Consider the following 20,170-nt stretch of genomic DNA (forward strand, 5'->3'; position numbering starts at 1 on the left):
TTGCGCGGGGCGTGGGACCATCGAGCCTCGGACGGCTGTCAGCTGGAGTCCGTCCCTGCCGATCTGGGGTGGGGATAGCAGCTCCCGGCCGCCGCCATGCCGTACTACGGCTCGGAGGAGACCGTGAAGGAGCTTCGGCGGGCCCTGTCCAACCTCGCCATCCAGGCGGACAAGCTGAGGTACCGGAACCTGGTGCTGCGGGTGATCCGCTACATGACTCAGGGGCTGGACGTCTCCGCTCTTGTCATGGAGATGGTGAAGGCCAGCGCCACCGTGGATATCGTGCAGAAGAAGCTGGTCTATTTGTACATGTGCACGTACGCTGCTCTGAAGCCTAACCTGGCACTGCTGGCCATCAACACACTGCGGAAGGACAGCACCGACCCCAACCCCATGGTCAGGGGACTTGCCCTGAGGAGCATGTGTAGTCTCAGGTTTGTTCCTTGTCCCTCCTGCTTTTGTGGAAGTGTGGACGTTGGGCTTCTCATTCCGGGGATTCTCCTGTGCACCAGGATGTTGACATCCCATGCTTGTTTTAAAATAAGCACCTTCAGCATGTGCTCTGGGGAAAAATGAGTAGAGTAATTGGAAATGAGAATTGAAAGTAAATAGAATTGAGATACTGATCGATATGGAATGATAAATAAGAGAAAATCTGCAGATGCTGGAAATCCAAGCAACACACACAAAATGTTGGTGAATGCAGCAGGTCAAGCAGCATCTATTGAAAAGAGTACAGTAGATGTTTCCAGCCGAGACCCTTCAGCAGGACTCAAGATAAAAAGATGAGGAGTCAGAGTAAGATGGTGTGGGTGTGAGAGGAAGAAACAAGGTGAAACTGGGAGGGGTGAAGTAAAAAGCTGGTAAATCAATCATGAAAGAGATAAAGGGCTGGAGAAGGGGGAATCAAGGGGGAATCTGTCCTCTCCTATCAAGGAGAGGGCAGAGGCCATGGAAGAAAGAAAAGGAGGAGGAGCACCAGAAGGATCTGTTGGGCAGGTAAGGAGATAATGTGACAGAGGGAATGGTGATGGATAGGGGTGGGGTCCATTACCAGAAGTTTGAGAAATCAGTGTTCATGCCCAGACAGATAAGTAAAGTGTTGCTCCTCCAACCTGAGTGTAACCTTATCTCGACAGTAGAGGAGGCCATGGACTGGCTTGTAAGAATGGGAAGTGGAATTAAAATGGGTGGCCACTAGAAGATCCCGCTTTTTCTGGGCAATGCAGATGCTCGCCAAAGCGGTCTCCCAATCTGTGTTGGGTCTTGCCAATATACAGGAGGCCACACCAGGAGCACTGGATACAGTAGATAACCCACAACAGACTCAAATTGATCGAAGTATCACCCCAACTGGAAGGACTGTTTGGGGCCCTGAATGTGAGGGAAGAGGTGTAGGGTCAGCTGTAACACTTGTTCCGCTTGCAAGGATAAGTACCAGGAGGGAAATCAGTGGGGAATGAATGGACAAGGGAGTTGCGTAAGGAATGATCCCTGCAGAAAGCAGAAAGTATTCTTGCCCCTTTCAAGCATTCCAGCTATTTAAAAATATTTGCCTTTAATCCAAGTTCAATTAAAGGTCTATGAATTCTGCTGTTGAATTTTTTCTGGGTCTGTAGTCTGTGATGGTCAGTGCAGATTTGGTGGCCTTATTCTGTGCTGTGTCCCTCTGACCGTTCTCTCCTCACATTTTATTCCAACATTTTCCCCCTTCTTTCAGTGCTAAAGAGAGGTCTCGGCTTGAAACCTTGACTATCTATTCATTTTCAGAGGTGACGTCTGATCTGTTGAGTTCCTCTAGAATTTTGTGTGTGTTGCTTTGTATTTCCAGCATCTGCAGAATCTGTTGTGTTTATATCTTGCTCTTAGTTCTTTAGTGCAACAATGGCACCAAATCAGTCTTGAATTGTTGATGATTTGTGTTTTTATAACAATGATGGATGACAATGTTTTCCATTTCATGTAGTTATCAGCTCTAGTGATCAATCCAAATTTTCCTAAATTTTAACTGTAGTCTCATTGGAGAAGTCTCCCTTGTATCAGGGTGGCATGGTTTTTCTCTCCCACAGCCATTTTTGTACATTGAATGATGTTAAGTTAGATTCTGTGTAGAATTTTTGTGACCATGTTTTCATTCATATTTATTGTTTCAATCTCAGAATGACAGATATCTCAGAATGGAATTTGTCTTTTCTCCTTCCCCTATTTATTTCCTCATACAAGTTTTTACTTAGCAGTGAGATTTATTTCTAATCACTTATGGTATTTATAAACAATCTGCAGGTTTCCAAAGAACAGCAATATCTTAATTTTACAGTTTTAAGGTGTAAAGTTGTCAAACTTTTTCAAACCCTCTGTCAAGGAAATGAGAAGTACAATATAAATAATATTAAATAAATGCAATAATAAATAATGGTTTTAATATTTGGCAACAATCTTGTAGCTCATGGTGCAGTGATGTTCAAAATCATAACTGTTATTATACTGTGAAAGTGAGAGCAACCTGTGTATCTGGGTACCTCTGTGGTTTAAGAGTAGACCCTGCTGTCATTGACAAGGTTCTTCCTGCCATAATTTCAGGCTTTCAAGCTTAACTCGCCTCCAGGAAAGTAATTTCCTTAGGAGTTTTCTCCCCCAAATTTGCTCTATGAATTCTTCAGCTGTGATTGGTTGCTCAGTCAGTTTGATGACATTACCATTGCTGGATGGGAAGGAATCCTTTCATTTGAGCTCCAGTGGTCCTGAAGAGGGCTGGCAGGGTGAGTGTTGACATCTTGTCACACATGAAGCAGGAAAACCGGCCTTGAGATAGGCAAAGAAATTTAGTAGAACAGTACCTGACCTTGTGAAATTTGAGTTAGGAATTTATGGTGGCACTACGCTCATTTCAGCTGTGGTGAAATGGGAAATCCAGGTATCGAGCCGGTAACTGTTGACAACACTACCAACTTGTTAAATTCATGGATTCTGTTGAACAATCTGAAAGGTGCTACAACCTGTTCTGTTTGTCAGTCGTTCACATTTGGATAAGTGATGTCTTCACTGGATCTGTGCTGATAAAGTAAACTGTGTTTTGTTTAGAATGCCTGGCATAAGTGAATATATTCAGCAGCCAGTGCTGAATGGATTGAGAGACAAGGCATCCTATGTCAGACGGGCAGCAGTCCTGGGTTGTGCTAAAATGCAGAACTTTCAGGGAGACACAAGTTGGTAAATATTAAAATGTAATTTCATTGATTTTTACAACATGTCTTCTTACTGACCACTGTCTTGTTGACTTTTTAGTGAAACTACATTATTCTGGTATATTGAGAACTTTAATGCTGAACTGATAGATATGCCAGACTATTGGATGTTATTCAAATTAATTCTCCAATGTAGTTTTAATTCAGGTCTTTTGATTGTTACTCTGTATTACAATCAATTTTGCAGTTAACTGTGTAAGTTTATAGAGAAGATGGGAAATGGGGCCCAGAGGAGTCACATAACAAACCAGTGGGATTTCTGAACATTTGGGTAGAACAGGGGTTCCCAACCTGGGTCCACGGACCCTTCGGTTAATGGTCAGGGTCCAGAGTTGAAAAAGTGATGGAGGATTACTGGAGACAATTTAAGGCTGATTTATATTTCTGCGTCAAATCGACGCCATAGGGACGGCATCGCCGTGAACCCTACGCAGAGCCTATGCTGAACCCTACGCCATAGCCTGGCGTACACCTCTCCCAAAATGTAACTACGCGTTGCAGACCGCAACAACTGTGATTGGTCCACTTGGTAGCATCACATTTCCTCCTACGCTGCAATAGCTTCCCATTGGGCAACTGAAGGGCAGGGAAGGAACTCTGGCTGCAACGCTTTGCATAAAGCTTTACACACCTCCAAAATTATGGAGGACACATTTCGCTTTTACAAAAAAAAGACACTCCCTTTAAACTTGTTTACCCCGAGACAGACTGCCATGGCCATGAAGCCTTGCACGGGCAGGTGTGTGTGCATGTGTGACGTGCACGAATTGCAGAGTGAGACAGCAACGCACAAGTATAAATGCTCACAACGCACGTAGGCCATTTGCGTAGGTTACAGCGTCCATTTGACGCACAAGTATAAATCAACCTTTAGCTGGAAATGTCACTAACACTAGGTATCTTTCATTATGACCATAATGTGTATATATTGATGTGTTCAAAGTAAGTTTTTTGTCAGAGTACATGTATGTTACCATATACAATCCTGAGTTTCATTCTTTTGAAGGCGTGCTGAATAAATCCATAATGGAATAATAACCATAATAGAATCAGTGATGTTCAACCAGTGTGCAAATACAAATACAAACAACTAAACACAAATAAGCAAGCAAGCTGTAAATATGGAGAACATGGAGTGATGAGTACTTGAAAGTGAGCTCATAGGTTGTGGGAAACTTCAGTTATGGGGCAAGAGAAGTTAGCCCCTCTGGTTCAAGAGCCTGATGATTGAGGGGTAGTAACTGTTCCTGAACCTGGTGGTGTGAGTCCTGAGGCTTCTGTGCCACCTCCCTGATGGCAGCAGTGAGAAGAGAGCATGACCTGGATGGTGGGGGTCCCAGGTTTACCTATGAGCAGTACTATAGTCGCTCATCAGTAGTTAGAAATATGATTCTTAATTTGTGCCAAGTTTTATAGCTACTATATTAATGTGAGGGAGTAGAAAACCCTTCAGCCCCCAGATGTTTTCTGGCATTCTGTGAGATCCCACTGATCTATATGGCAGACCCGATACATGTTCTTTTTAAATTTCAGAATGCTTAAGGGAATTATGTATTGAAAATATTGTCAGCCCACTTTGAAATTTTCTTTTGACCAATCCTTCATAGATTGTAAGCATCTCCAGGGGCTCTTATTTTTTAAATTGCAATGTGGAGTCTGTGTCTTCTGGAGGTAATAACATCTATAGCCATTTATTTTGTTTCTCAGTCGTTTCCACTGCAGAATGTCAGGTAGTTTTATTAACTTGAGTAAAGAAAGTATTGATTTATTATTCTCTCATCTATCAAGATAAGAGTGGAAAGCTTGTCTTACATCCTGTTCATACAGATTGGTAATGGCTGGGGTCACCCATGTTGTAAAGACACTTCCCAGAAGAAGGCAATGGCAAACCACTTCTGTAGAAGAATTTGCCAAGAATATTTATGGTCATGGGAAGACCATGATCGCCCATGTCATATGACACGGCACAGAATGATGATGATTAGTTTTAAACTCTCTTTAGTCAGGGTTGCTTCGTTGCATGCACAGATATCAGTCTGTAATTGTATCTATAGATCGTGTATTCCAACAAATGGTTTCTGTGAACATTTCTCACAGTTTAATTCAGTTTTGTGAGGTTAATTTCTGCTTCATTGTCAATATTGACCTTTCCTTAATTTGACGCATTATGTCCAATCAAACAATATTTTTTGCTGTCAAATGGTAGTCACTCAGGCTTGTTATTCATTAGTAATGAAAGAGTGCTCCTTCCTCGTCGAGCGGAAACTACTTTTGACCAGATGGTGTAGTTTCTTGACATTGAGGTCCTCCGTTGGTGATAAGCAAGCCATGGCAGTACGATATGGAGAGCAAGCTGTTGTCCATGGAGCAGGCTCCCCTCTTCTGATGAACCCAAAGGAACAGCAGAGACCAATATGGTTTGGCACTAGTGGCATTGAAGGAGTGGCCAGTCAGTGTTGAACCCAAGGTAGGACTGCCTTCAGACTCCCGTTTCAGATTTTTCCCTCTGGGTTTACCCTCAACGCCTTCATCATGAGTGGGTGTAGCCACAGGACCGCAGAGGTTTGAGGACAGAGTTTGAGGAGGAGCTGCCATGGTTGACAAGCCCCATCTGCCCGAAGTGACTGGTCTTAAGGTGCCAGTAACCCACCTCTTCCCCTTCTGTCAGTAGAAATGGTTCTGCTGGGCTTTGTAGCCAAGCCACACGTGAAGAGCAGGTGCTGGACTTGGTTGTCAGAGGCTATTTGAGGTACATGCCATTGGGAGCATTTTATAAGTAGTGGGAGGTGGAAGGTTATCCACACTTTTCTCCTCACTGTATTAATTTCTGTTTGAAGAGGCGGGGTCTGGGTTTGTTTGGTAATGGCCGTACCTTTATTCCTTTCTGATCCCCTTCCTGCAGATGGGACAATGGTAAATGAACTGTATGCAATGTTGCGAGACTCTGACCCTATTTTTATGGTGAACTGCTTGAGAGCACTGGAAGAAATCTTGAAACGTGAAGGAGATGTGATCATCAACAAACCAATAGCACATCACCTTTTAAACAGGTCAGTTCTGTGCAATTGACATGCTTTTAGTATGTTCTTCCTTCCTTTAAAAATTAAGCTGTAGTTTTCGTCTTTGTTAAAACAATGGTAATAAAGAGTTTTCAGAAGTACTTCAGGGCCATTTTACAAACGACTCCCTAGGATGAAGTTAAAGTGACTGGAACTCCTCACTATCTTGAAGGATAGGTTTTTATCGATCCTCATTCTTCTTGCCTCAGCAATGGCGTTGAAACATTCGGATGTCGATGTATAGCAAAGCTTCACAGCTTCCATGTTGTCAGACATTCATCCGGTTCAAACATCCTGGCTGACTGTGTAATCCAGGCAAAAGTCTATGATGCAGATTACCAGCACACGATGCATCTATGGCCAAGTAACCTATGCTCGTTATCTCAGTACGTTATAGGTGAATGGTAGCATATATTTCTGGGATAGTACTCTGGCGCAAATTTACTCCTTTTGGCAAAATTGAGAACATTCAGAATTGTGGGAAGAACAGGAAGTGGAATAAAACAATTTATTAAGCCACTCTTTTTTTTTCTTCAGAATGAAAGACTTGGATCACTGGGGTCAGAGTGAAGTGCTGACATTCCTCGTTCGCTATAAACCCCGAACTGAAGATGAAGTGTTTGCTATTCTGAATGTGCTCGATGATTTTCTCGAGTAGCCAGCCCAATGTTGTCATGGCAACCACCAAACTTTTCCTCCTCCTTGCTGAAGATTTTCCCAATGTACAGACATATGTTCTAGAAAGGATCAGAGGGCCATTGTTGACTATTTGCACCTCTGAGTGTCACGAGCTCTGTTTCCTCGGCCTGTGTCATGCCCGGGAGGTCCTTCGCAGCTTACCCGGGCACTTCAGTGGTCACAGCAAGAAATTCTACTGCACATACACTGAACCAAATTACATCAAGTATCAGAAGATGGAGATCTTGCGGGATCTGGTAAATGATGAGAATGTCCAACAGATACTTGAAGAGTTTCAGACCTACTGCATTGATGTTTCTGTAGAGCTGGCCCAGATGGCCATTTTAAATATAGGTGAAAAATTAAACTATTTTGCATGTTCGTATGTTTCAAATTAGTTCTACTATCCTTCAGACCCAATTAGATATTTGCCTATTAAGTATTCTTATTATGACTAATTATACAGAGATGGCAAAAATAATCTTGTGTTTATCTCTGACTGTGCTACATCTTTTTGGGGGATATGATCCTATTACTGAGCAGCAGACACAGTGGAGAAAGTTGAGATTCCTCGCTAATTCCAAGAGAGGCCAGTTCACCCCCCTCCTTCAGCAAATGCACCGGCCCTATATTCTTCTCAGAAACTTCATATGGATAGGGAATACAGAAAACTCGGCTGAGAGCACACCCATTATTTGTGGGACTGGATCACAAGCAGTGTTGCACTGCACCCAGTGAATTCACAATATATTTGTGCTCTTGCTCTGCTCGAGGTTTTGTCAATTGCCAGAGAAGTCTTGTGTTCACAAACTTTCATTTTCTGTGGTCTCCTCGTCACTAATTTCAGTGTTACTGCAAACGTCCAGTCAGTGGCGCTGTTGAGCTATTTGTACTCTTCTCATCAGGTTACTCACAGGATGCTGTTCTTCAGTCCTTGTACACCAGTCAATTTAGTAAATTGTGAAGTTCACTTTCTTGTTTATTTGATAAAAAGGTCTCCATATTGTATATAAGAAAATGCTTTTCATTAGAGAAAACAAAGTATTTTCAGCATTAGGCAGCATCTGGAGAGCAAAGTGGTTGATGCTTCAAGTTGGAAATATTTCATCAAAATTTTTCTATCTAGCACAGGAGTTCCTGCTATTAACTGAGAGGTCTGTGGACTCAGGCTGGGAACCCCTGCTTCTTGCACTTTCTGCTTTTATTTCAAATGTCCCGCATCTGCTTTTGATTTGCTTTCTGTTGCTTTATTCATTTATTGCTTTACCTAATTAAAGTTCTTGTAAGATGCAGCGGTTTCTAGGGGCCTGCTAAAGGTGCTATTGTCTTTTAAATGTATTTTTGTCTGGTTGCAACACCCTGGATATTAAGAATTTAAAAGTACTGCAGGTCTACCCCGTCAGTGAGTTGCTTGTTGGCATCGATGCATGAAATAGGTGTGCAGTCTAATAGCAAGTGATCATCTTGGTCGCTTTTCTTCCGATCGCAAAACCCTGTTGGGCATTGATAATATGGAATGTTGCAAGTCCGGTTCACTGGTTTATTGGTGGACGGTGAGGGAGCTGTGTGACCTTGGTCATAGCAAGGAGTACAGGTCAAGCCACAGTGTTGCCTATTTGTAGCTATCCAGGAGAGAGGTGTCGAAGTCGGTGTGCTCCACGAGATTGCCGGAGATGGTATGGTTCAGTGTCTATGCTGGCAGCATCAGTGCTGCCCTCTACTGTTCACTCGGCAGAATACAGGCTGTATTGTGCTCAACTGCAGACTGCTGCAACGTTCATTGACTCGGGGACGTGGACTGTATTTTTTTTATGTGACAGTATTTTACTGATCTCATATGTGCCTTGTGCTGTGTATGAATGTTGGTACTGTGTTTTGTCCCTTGGCCCAAGAGTAATGCTGTTTTGTTTGGCTGTATTCATAGTATTTGTGTATGGTTGAATGACAAGTAAGTTTTAACTTGAACTTGATTTGTCTTTGTTCGGGGGGGGGAACTGCAGCATCATAAAGAAAATTACAGTTGAGAAAGATAAAGAGATAGATTGGCTTTACTTGTCACATGTAGATCAAAATGTACAGTGAAATAAGTCATTTGCATTAAATCAAATCAGGGAGGATTGTGCTGGAGATAGCCCACGAGTGGGAACACCAACATAGCACACCCACAGTTTTCAACTTCCTGACCTAAACTGTACGCTTTTGGAATGTGGAAGGAAGCCAGAGCACCCAGAGGCAACCCGAGAGGTCACAGGGGAACATTCGTACTCCTCAACAATCACTGGCACTGTAAAGTGATTGTGCTAACCACTACACTGCCATAGCACCCCAGTTACCAGCTGAGAAAGAATTTACTCCTCTTATTGCTGCACCCAATTATTTATTAAATTATTCCAGGTGCTATTTCTGCTACTGTGTCTGGGACTTATTATATTTGTTAAGCATTATAAAATATTTCTTGACAATGGTTCAGTAATTACCTTGTCAGTATGAACCTTGTCCTATTCCAATATAATGAAACTGTTTTTCTCTGCTGCTAATTATAAACTTTAATTAGTTTGAGATTAAGTCCAATGTTTAGGTTGTAAGACCCAGTTGCCTCCACTCTTTCCTGGCAACTCCAACACTACTGCTGTTTGGTTGTCTTGCTCTCTTGCACAAACAGACCTGGACAGGACATATCCCAGGGCTTCCCAGCCTTTTTTATGCCGTGGACCAATTCCACTAAGCAAGTTGTCAATGAACCCCAGGTTGGGAACCCCTGCACTACACAATAAATCGGCCTGTCCACCCTTCCGTCCCTATCATTAAACTGCTCACCATCCTGGGAAGCTCTCTATTGCATCTCTTCACTGCTGGAAGTTGTTGGCCATGTCCAATTTCTTTAGTTTCTCCCTGTGTTTACTGTTTCTCACCATGTAAAGATGGTGACTGTGAGCGTGATTGGTCCAGATAGGATACACTACTTGTATGAATCCCAATAGGAAGTAAAAACAAACAGAAGCATTCGACCTGACCCTGATCGTTCATCCTACCGTTGTTAACTCAGCTTATGGTGCGAAGTACAATGGTGGACAGAGCTGGGAGCTCTGCTCATGTTTACATACCAAAAAGTGAGTCGGCCAACAAGTCCTATGAGCTTGCCTTGCCTGTCAGTAAGGTAATGGCTGATCTGATTGGAGCCTCATATCTGCATTTCTGAGGAGCCCTAGAAATCTTCAACCTTGTCACAAATCAAATTATCGCCACCTTAAAAAATATTCGGACTCTGCTTCTCCCAGCTTTGGCATCTATTGTAGATACTTGAGTTACTTTGCTAATCTTTGAGAAAGTTCCAAAGACTCGCAATTTTAAGAGTAAAATCTAGAGTTTGAAAGGGGTGTCACCTATTTAATTTTTTTAAATGGTGGGAACAGAGTCCCTGACTTCAGATTATCCCATAAGAGAAAGCACCTTCATTGCATTCACCCCGGCAGGATTCCATGAGATCTTGTCAGCAATCCAGTTGCCACCTTCTCTGAATACCAGTAGATGCAAGCTTACCCTGTCAAACTCTTTCTTTAAAAAAACAACCTACCCCACACTGGCTGAAGAATCATTGATGATTCTTCTAGAGATCCCCAGAGACAGTCTTGAGTTGGAAGTTTAAACTTTCCATGCCTGTATAGTTGAGCTGTTTGCTGTGGTAACTAGTTGAATCATTGATAAAGTGTAGGTATATTTTGGCTTTTATTCTGCTGACTGAAGAAAATACGGTATCTTGTGCTATAATTTGTATTTTATTTATTGAGCTACAGTGTGGAATGGGTCCTTCTGCCCCTTCGAGCTGCGTCGCCCAGTAACCTCCGACATAACCCGAGCCTAATCACAGGACAATTCACAAAGACCAATTCACCTACCAGCCAGTATGTCTTTACACTGTAGAGGAAATCCATCCAGTCATGGGGAGAATGTATAAACTCCTTACTGAGAGCAGCGGGAATTGAACCTGGGCCGCTGGTACTGTAACATGTTGTGCTCGCCACTATGCTACCATGCCATTGGAGTAATATGTCAGAGTATCCACTCTTGAAAGTGCAGCTTAAGGTATGAACTGCACCTTACTTTTTTTTAAATTGTGCTGTATTTCCCCAGGACGAATTGCACGGACCTACAATGAAAAGTGTCTGGTTATTTTGAAGGAGCTGCTGGGCTTGAAGCAGGAACACATTACCTCAGGTACATCATGCTACCAGCTTTCAGCATTTGCTCAGGGTTGCAAGCATCACACTGACTTCCCCTCTGCTTTTAGCCGTCATTCAGACATTTCGTGACCTGGTATGGCTGTGTCCCCTGTGTACAGTGACTGTGTGTGAAGCACTACCAGGATGTGAGGAATACATCAAAGATGGTGAGGTAGGTTGGTGGGGATGAAGTAGCCATATTCAATAAGATGGCCTTTGTTCACCTTGTTTCATGGTACTGAGCCATGCAGACCCGAGATGACCAGGTTCAACCTCTTGGCTGATTGCAGACAAGTAATTGCATTTTGTTTATGAATAAACTCTTTTCGGGCTTCCAGTTGGGTACAGGCATCAATTATAATAGACGTTTTGATGACAAACTCTGCCAGTTTATGATGCCTGGGGATGTCTAATCCTGTGGTATTTATATCCCCATAGTTGTCCTTCCTGATCGGTAACTCCTCATCCAATCAGGTTTCTGCTCTCCCACATTGTTTACAATCAAATTCCAGTTCTTACTTGGAGCTTTGTTAAAATTCTTTCTCCCTAGTTTTAATTCAATGGCTTTTTTAACCAGACGGTCACAAAATCAATTGGCACAGCACGTTAGTTTTGTGCCGTCGAAGTGAATCCTATGGCCATTGCAAATGCAGTGTTCCGCTACCGCCAATTCCTCCGGGTAACCCAAAGGGATACTTCTCCTGTGCTCCTTGATGTGGGTTTCCACCGTGCGTCCCGTCTGACCAACGTACGCTGTTCCGTATTCACAAGGAATCCTGCAAACGTCAGCCGACCTGTTCCTTTGTTGTTCTCAGACCAGGGTAGAAAGGATGAGAGCAGAATGTGTGGGAAAGTTGAGAACTTCTGTTTTCTATGACATTCTCTGTCCATTAGTAGATTCTGTAAGTATTTGATAGTGTTGAGGTGGGGCTCATTTTAGTATCCCCTTGGTTGAATAGCCTGATAACACTCATTACGTAGACTTTCACCTCATGTATGTTTCAAGTTCAGAATCACTTTATCGCTAGTATGTGAAGGATACCAGAATTCTGTCCCAAGTATAAAACAAGGGGCAATACCACAACAGACAACACAACAGCAGCCAACAATTTACAAGGCAATAATGTAGACCGTCATGGGGTGTCAACAATTAGCAGAATGGTAACATGCATAAATGTCAAGAATCAAACTTTGAATGTGAACAAATGAACAGGCTCAATAATTATCAACGGAATAAGGGGAGCAGGAAAGACTATTTCAAAGTTGAAAGTATATTGACAGGCTGCATCACAGTCTGGTATGTAAACACCAATGCCCTTGGATGGAAAATCCCAGTTAAAAGAAGTAGTGGAGACGGTCCACTCCATCACGGATAAAGTTCTCCCCTCCCTCGCCCCCCCCCCCCACTGAGCATATCTACATGGAGCGCTGTTGCAGGAAAACTGCACCCATCATCAAGGACCCCCACCACCCTGGACATGCTCTCTTCTCTCTGTTGCCATCAGGTAGGAGGTACAGGAGCCTCAGGACTCGCACCACCGGGCTCAGAAACAATTATTATCCACCCTCCCCCCACCATCAGGCTCTTGAACTAGAGAGGATAACTTCACTTAACCCATCATTGAAATATTCCCACAACTAATGGACTTGCTTTCAAGGACTCTTCATCTCATGTTCTCGATTTTATATTTTCTATTTGCATAGATTGTTGTCTTTGCACACTGGTTGGACACAGTTGTTGCGGTCTTTCATTGATTCTGTTATGGTTATTATCCTATTATGGATTCATTGAGTATGCCGCAAGAAAATGAAACTTGGGGTTTTACGTGGTGACATGTATGTACTTTGATGATAAATTTACTTTGAATACGAGACTGCTGGGGTGGGTGTAATCAGCAATAATTTTTCCAGCTCTTCTTCGCTTTGCTGATGGACAGGCCTTTTTATGTTAGTGACTGACAGCCAATGATCTATAGTTACTTGGCTGGTGAAGATGAGCGCGATTAAAAATTAACGTTAAACTAATGAACTCACCTGCTTTTCCTCTTATCCCCCTTACCCTGCCAAAATAACTAGGGGAAGCAGGCTCTAATCTGGCTGCTTGGTGTGCACGGTGAGCGGGTGCCCAATGCTCCTTATGTATTGGAGGAGTTTGTGGACAATGTGAAATTGGAGACCTCTGCAGCCGTGAAGCTGGAGTTGCTGACAGCGATGGTGCGCCTGTTTGTGTCCCGGCCAGCTGAATGTCAAGACATCTTGAGCAGACTGCTGCATCATGTTATTGGTATGGATCACACTGATGGAAGAACTTCTGAGTAAGGGTTGGCTCTAGAATTTGTGGAGCAATTGGGGTGAAACTTTTGACTCCTGCACAGGATCTTGTGAATGCTTGATGTCAGTGGCTGTCCTTCACATTTCCTGTGTGGGCTGGGGTGGGGTGAGGTGAGGATAGTCAGCTTTGTAAGATGATTGAGAGGATTACTTGTGTGTACACAGGATTCACATGAGTGGCAATTATTCAGGCCTCACTACTTAATTGGATATTTTTTCATAAGGCCTTTTGCTTCGTACAGTTGGTTCACAATAGGAGACTTGCTCAGTTTAAGAGTAGGTTTAGCTGACAGACGATGGCATCCACAGATGGTGGGAAATCCATGCCATCATAGTCTACCCACACATATGAGATTTTTAAATATGCAAGTTCTATCTGTATACCTTGGGCCAGCTGTTTCAGCACAAGCCACTCGTCAAATATGAGGCCTAATAGGTTTAAGATTAACCAGATCACTAACCAATATTCTTTTTGATTATTGGCAGGAGAAGAACTCGATATGGTTGTGCGTGATCGTGGGTTATTGTACTATTGGTTACTTCAGCAAGGTGTTGAAGAGGTCAAGAAATAGTTTGTGGGCCAAGATCACATCCATCCTTAAGTGTAATGAGCCATGCCAATGAGCCAATCAATGCCTGGGCAAAAGACTTAACACATTGATACCAATCTGTGGTCGGGAACACTGGAATTGTATAATGGCACAGAAGGCAAACTCCTTTGCAAATCTACAGATGCCAGAAATAACCTCTGAAAAAGGTAAACATTGTTGCTTCAATCCCAGTAATATTACTGCTGGATGATCCTCTGCCCTTACTATAACACGGATTGTGTGTGTGAGTATTTGTTCTACTATCTCTTTCAGATATTGATCTAATGCTGATACCATCACTGGTGGCCGCACTACTGCCTGTTCTGATTCCACATTTTGAAGCTCCCTCTTACAAAGGTTTTGGTTTTCCAGTCTTCATCTCTTGGGCAATGGTTTTAGTCATCCAGTGTTATCTGTTTCAAGCACTCCAGTCGTGTAAGATATTTTTCAGGAGGGATTATCCATTGGCCCGTGGTGGTGTGGCATCAGCACTGGACTCTGAGGCAGATGCTGCTGTATTCAAATTTGGTCGGGTCCCAACCTGGGCAGCAGCAGTATCTGTGTGGAAGAAAAGCCTGGCAATCTACTTCTATGTCTTGCCTCGAAAACCCACTGGACACCTACACTATCCATAGGGTTACCGTGAGTCGATGGTGACTCAGCAACAATAACAAACTTTTTTCGAAATATCTATTAAAGATACTTTGAAGATATCGTAAATATCTTCAAACACTGGAGAGATTAGAACAGATTACACTGGATAAATAGACTGCATTACCCGAGAGATTTAAGAGAGGAAGACAACCGAAACAATTTCCTTTCGGTGATGAAAGTAAATATCTTTTTTCATCTATTACTATCAATAAAATGAAGCAATTTTAGTTTTATTCACTTTCTTGCAACTCGTGAAGTTTAAAGAGTTTAGCACGGATTTCACTTTTGCAGTAAATAAACCAGTATGTAGATTTTGTATGGTCAAATATCTAATTGCTTTGGACAACAAAGAATTTGCTTCCTGAATATTTTTGGGTGATTTCGGGCTGCTGATCGTGAAACTTTCCTATCAGCACCATTTTGTTTGAAGTCCCCTATATTTGTTATTTTAATTCATAATTCAAGTCAATTAAAATGTTGCCCACAATAAGCTGAAAAGTTTTCCGTCTTGTCCAGGCATAACTGGGCATGCCTGGGCAAGGTGGATGCTGCATGGCGGGGCAGGTTGTAGAAAGGTGTTAAAAGCTTCACATACAGACTGCTCTGTGCATTGTGTTTACATATCTATCAAGGTAGGTTGTGTAAGTGTTATGGTTCCAGATTTGACAGCCTGTTCTCTGTGTATTGATTTCAACTGGGGTTGCACCTTGAGGAAGAGAATGAATTTGCTTATCAATTATACACTGCCAGTTGTTGAAAAGACCTGTGTATAGATAGGGTGGCACCGGGTTGCAATGCTCCTCCTCTTTTACTCTCAACTGACAAACGCTGTGGAGGTTCACACATAATGAGACTTTATTTTGAGGTACTGAGGTCTCATGGAACTTCTGGCATTTTGGCAAGAGCTCCCTTCAGGAAAGAAGTGCATCCCTATCCAGTAATATACTCAATGTTAACTTACTAATTCTGTTTATCTTTCTGTAAAGGCTCAAACCCAGAACACAGTGAAGAGTTGGTCCTGGATGCTGGATCTGTCCGCTTGGAAAGCAGAGCCCAGCTTTCACCAGAGCGGTTTGAGGAGTACTGGACATGCCTGGAAGATGCTAAAGTTGTGACTGTGAACTGGCAGAAGGAGCCATGCCCTGATACCATCCAGGCTGCCTTTCAGATTGTTCATATTCACCCTCTTGCAATCAGCCGAGCAGGAGCACAGCCCTGGAAAGCCTACCTGTTTGCCCGAAATGAGACTGGATGTCTGTTTCTAACAGAACTGTTAATTGACACTGGCAGAACGAGTTTACAAATTACTGTTAAACAGAGGAACAGTAGTGAAGGGCTACTCAGCAGCTTCATTGCTGTCATTAGATCGGTGCAGACCCTGGGCAAATCTGAAAATGTTGAAGATGTTTCACTGGCAACACAAGAGCAACACTCTCCTCGCTGAGATGAAAGTCTTTTTGTTATCCCATTGCTGTCATAAACTACATTGGTGGATAAAAATAAATTGTTTCTGTCAGCTGATATAACTGGATCCTGTTCAGATAGGCTGCTCTGTTTAATGTTTTAATGAAAAATGTGGAATTTCCAACAGTTTTACATTTCCTCAGTACTACATGCGGGTTCTGTGATTTTCAGGGAACCTAACCCACCAGCATTTTCACTCCGAGCCAAGGCAGCTGGTGCAAGATAACTAACATTAGGGTTTACATGGCACATACAGATATAGATATGATTTGGTTTCTTGGATGGTTTTGTAGCTGAATGGGTGAACTCTGGCAATGAGTGCTATCCAGGTTTCACCTTGTGATGTCCCTAAATACTATTAAACTCATTCCTCATGGGCTGATGGTTAGTTTTTCACAATATCTCATTAACACCAGAGATTCCTCAGGTGCCTGAAATCCAGAGCAGCAAATGCAAAATACTGGAGGAACTCAGCAGGTCAAGCAGCATCTACAGAGAGGAATAGACAGTCAGTATTTTGGGCTAAGACCCTTCACCAGGATTTTATCACAGTTCCTGTCCATTTGCTACTTTTTAATCCTTTCTGAGGATTGGGCTTGCCTATAATGTCTGTCTTTAAATCTATTTTATACTCCTGCGACAAATCGACGCCATGGGTACAGCGTCGCCGCAAACCCTACGCCGTAGCTGATGCGCACCTCTCCCAAAATGTAACTACACGTCGCCGCAATGCAGACCGCAACAACTGTGATTGGTCCGCTTGGTAGCATCGCATTTCGTCCTACACTGCAATAGCTTCCCACTGGGCGACTGAAGGTCAGGGAAATGAACTCTGGCTGCATTCCTTTCCATAAAGCTTCACAGACCTCCAAAATTATGGAGGACACATTTCGCTTTTACGAAAAAAGACACTCACTTTAAACTTGTTTACCCTGAAAAAGACTACCATGACCATGATGCCTTGCATGGGCAGCTGTGAGCGCATGCGCGACATGCGCGAATTGCAGAGTGACACAGGCACACCAACGCACAAGTATAAATGCTCACAACTTGCGTAAGCCACTTGTGCAGGTTACGGCGTCCATTTGACGCAGAAGTATAAATCAGCCTTTAGTCTTCCCAGTATCTGCAGCTTAAGGCAATGCATGGAGAATGGTGCTTTGGCATGGTTTTGGATAGCAGTTCTTTCTCAGTAAAAATGTAATTAAAATGCATTAGAGTGATCAGAAAGAGCTAGACAACCGGTTTTGGTTGTCTGTACTTCACAGCAATATGCTAAAGAAGTTTTACTCCTCACTGGCCCTGTCCTCATCCCTGGCCCTCCTGTGCCAGATGCAGATAATGTCTATTTTGTTTTGTAAAGACATTCACAGTGCTTGTCATGAATCAGCCTTCTAGTGTAGAATCTCAAAGCTGTTCCTCTTAGCCGGTCCTTGCCTTCTAGTTTTGAGATTTCAGATGTCACAGAAGTACTGTTATTTGCATTCTATATGGAAACAGAAGTCTCTGTTGTATCTTTCAACTAGTGATAACTGTGGGGTTTATCTCTTTCTTTATTTATTGTGAAACAGCATGGCCCTTTGAGGTACACTACCCAGCAATCCCCCAGTTTAATCCAAGCCTGCTCAGGGACCAACTAACCTACCAACCGTTGCTTCTTTAGACTGTGGAAGCAAACTGGAACATCCGGAGGAAACCCAAGTGGTCAAGGGAAGTCCTTTGTAGTACAAAGCCTTTTCCCAATAAAAACTGTTCCATAATTGGGTGATTCTATCAGCTGCCCGATTGCGACTTCCCAGTTTGGATAGCTGTAAATGTACCTGCAGATTAAACAAGAACACAACATAACAACAATAAGGAACTGAGCCCCTCAAGCCTGCCCCATCATTTAATCTGTGCTGACTTTAACTCCCTTTTCCCCGTAACTCAAGTTTTGTCCAACTTAAATATTTTATCTACACTCTGGCTTTCCTTTCCCTCTGGCAGAGAATTTGGGGATTCCCTACGTTATGAAGAAATTGCTACTCACCTTAGTTTTAAATAACTGGTCCTTTTGTTCTGTATCTGTTTTGTTCACTAGTGAAAGCATCTCATGGGCCTCTTTAGAATATTTATCTGTTCAAAAAAAAGTAATCTCTTATTCTAAACTCTAAGGAAAACTGAAAAGAATCCTGAGTGCAAACCCAATTTGTCTGAACCACAAAGATCCTCCCCACCCCTAATTTTACCAGAGACACCCAGTGAAGTTCACACCCTGAACATTTCAATGTTTCCATCAGCAAACTTAAAGTGTGAATCACTTGTGAGCTGATAGCAAGTGGTACTCAAAATAATACCAGGCAAGCTGGTCCTTAAAAATGCACTTTAACAGCTGTGAATAGTGAACAGTTTGGAGTCTTTCACCTGAAGAGTACAAATGGATTTTCCTAGAACCATCTGATGGTTATATTTGCACAAAGGAGCAGTTCTTTTATTTGACAGGCATGTTTTCCAGTTGAAAGTGGGAAGTTGCTATGCAAAGAGTGGGTGCTTACAAGGCTTCACAAACTTAGTATGTTGTGAAATTTGGGCTCACTTTGTTTAATTGTGGTGGTGGCAGGAAGGCACAAGCCAGAGGAAGAATTTAGTTAAATCAACAATCATCAGTAATTTGTTAACTCTTGTGGGCACATCATTTACTGATTATTGGAATTCTAGTCATATGACATATACCATGGAAATTACATAGTTGCTCCCAGTGCTTATTTCCATGTTCCACAATGAAGAATTCATTGAATCTGATGTGAATTTTTGGTTATTTGTGAACTAGTGCTACAACAAACCTTGCAAGTGCTGCACTTATTTACTATAAGACTAGGTTTTTAATGACTATTATTGCTTTACCATTTCAAGCTAATTTTGTGAGCTCAAGACTATTACAAAATTTTAAGTTCCTATATTTGCATGGTGTGATATGTTTGTAAGGCAATTAAAAGTTGATTTTTGCTTCCTGCTGTGCTGTGCAAATTCTGTTAGTGTGCCTCTGGCTTGATGATAACTACACAGTCCCAGCTATCACATTGAGCTTGTGCCTGATAACATAAGGTGCCAGAAAACAGGATGTCCTTGCCACAGAGATTGTATCTTTTTGGGAGATTTGCTTCTAATATCGGTGCCAATCGCTGTTCCTCTACGTGACTGTAAATTGAGCTTATGGGCTCAATCCTCTTCTAACTGCCTGGGCCCTGTAATCACGGTTATTTTGAGCAGCTCCCAATGATTTTGTGTGGTGAGTAGATTTTGGCAATGCAAATAGAGTTTCTGCCCACAAATTGACAGGATTTGTCAACACAGTTTGTGCAAATTGAACTGAGTTACAATGTGAAGTCCTTTGGATTACAAAAAAGAGGTATTCATTTTATTCAAGCAACTAACTGTGGTAGCGTCGTGGTTAGCACAATGCTTTACCAGCTACTCGGGTTCATTTCCCACCACTGCTGGTAAGGAGTTTGTACATTCTCCCCATGACCATGTGGGTTTCCCCCCACATTTGGTAGGTTAATAGATCATTGTAAACTGTCTTGTGATTAGGCTAGAATTAAATCAGGGGTTTGCTGGGCGGGCCGGCCTGAAGGGCCTGTTCGGCGCTTTATCTCAATAAGTATATATATTTTTAAATTGTGTAAGTTAATTAAAACATTTAACTGTTCAAATTGTGAGAGAAGAGGCTTGCTTTCATTTTTCTTTTTAAGTGCAGGTAGATGACTCCATTCAGATGACTGCGACCTTGCATCAGAATTGGGAAAATATGGGAATTAAATCAATGTTAAGTTGGAAAAAGGTGAAGGTGGAGACCAAGGCCAACTGAATGATGAACATGATGGTGATGCCAATTGAGAGGGTGTGAAAATCGTGTCTGAATGAAGCAGATGATGGTGGTGCTGATTGAG

At 42.5% G+C, this 20,170-nt stretch overlaps 1 pseudogene; it reads left to right on the forward strand.

The window, feature by feature from the left end:
* The first annotated feature begins 31 nt into the window (after positions 1-31).
* Positions 32-19,823, forward strand: LOC134343739 (AP-4 complex subunit beta-1-like; annotated as a pseudogene).
* Positions 19,824-20,170: the final 347 nt, after the last annotated feature.

Source organism: Mobula hypostoma, chromosome 3 (assembly GCF_963921235.1).
Source record: "Mobula hypostoma chromosome 3, sMobHyp1.1, whole genome shotgun sequence".
Lineage (NCBI taxonomy): Eukaryota > Metazoa > Chordata > Chondrichthyes > Myliobatiformes > Myliobatidae > Mobula > Mobula hypostoma.